The sequence below is a fragment of the Bison bison genome, unplaced genomic scaffold (genome assembly GCF_000754665.1).
Source record: "Bison bison bison isolate TAMUID 2011002044 unplaced genomic scaffold, Bison_UMD1.0 scf7180017860735, whole genome shotgun sequence".
Classification (NCBI taxonomy): Eukaryota; Metazoa; Chordata; class Mammalia; order Artiodactyla; family Bovidae; genus Bison; species Bison bison.
The window spans coordinates 718-1,215 of NW_011491307.1; positions in this window are offsets into that span (position 1 = coordinate 718).

The window sequence follows — 498 nt, forward strand, 5'->3', positions numbered from 1 at the left end:
CCTTTGATGTGCAGAAGTCTTTTAAGGTTAATTAAGTCCCTATTTGTTTATTTTTGATTTTATTTCCAATATTCTGGGAGGTGGGTCATAGAGGATCCTGCTGTGATGTATGTCAGAGAGTGTTTTGCCTATGTTCTCCTCTAGGAGTTTTATAGTTTCTGGTCTTACATTTAGATCTTTAATCCATTTTGAGTTTATTTTTGTGTATGGTGTTAGAAAGTGGTCGTTTCATTCTTTTACAAGTGGTTGACCAGATTTCCCAGCACCACTTGTTAAAGAGATTGTCTTTAATCCATTGTATATTCTTGCCTCCTTTGTCAAAGATAAGGTGTCCATATGTGCGTGTAAAATGGACAATGTGGAAGAAATGGACAAATTCTTAGAAAAGTACAACTTTCCAAAACTCGACCAGGAAGAAATAGAAAATCTTAACAGACCCATCACAAGCACGGAAATTGAAACTGTAATCAAAAATCTTCCAGCAAACAAAAGCCCAGA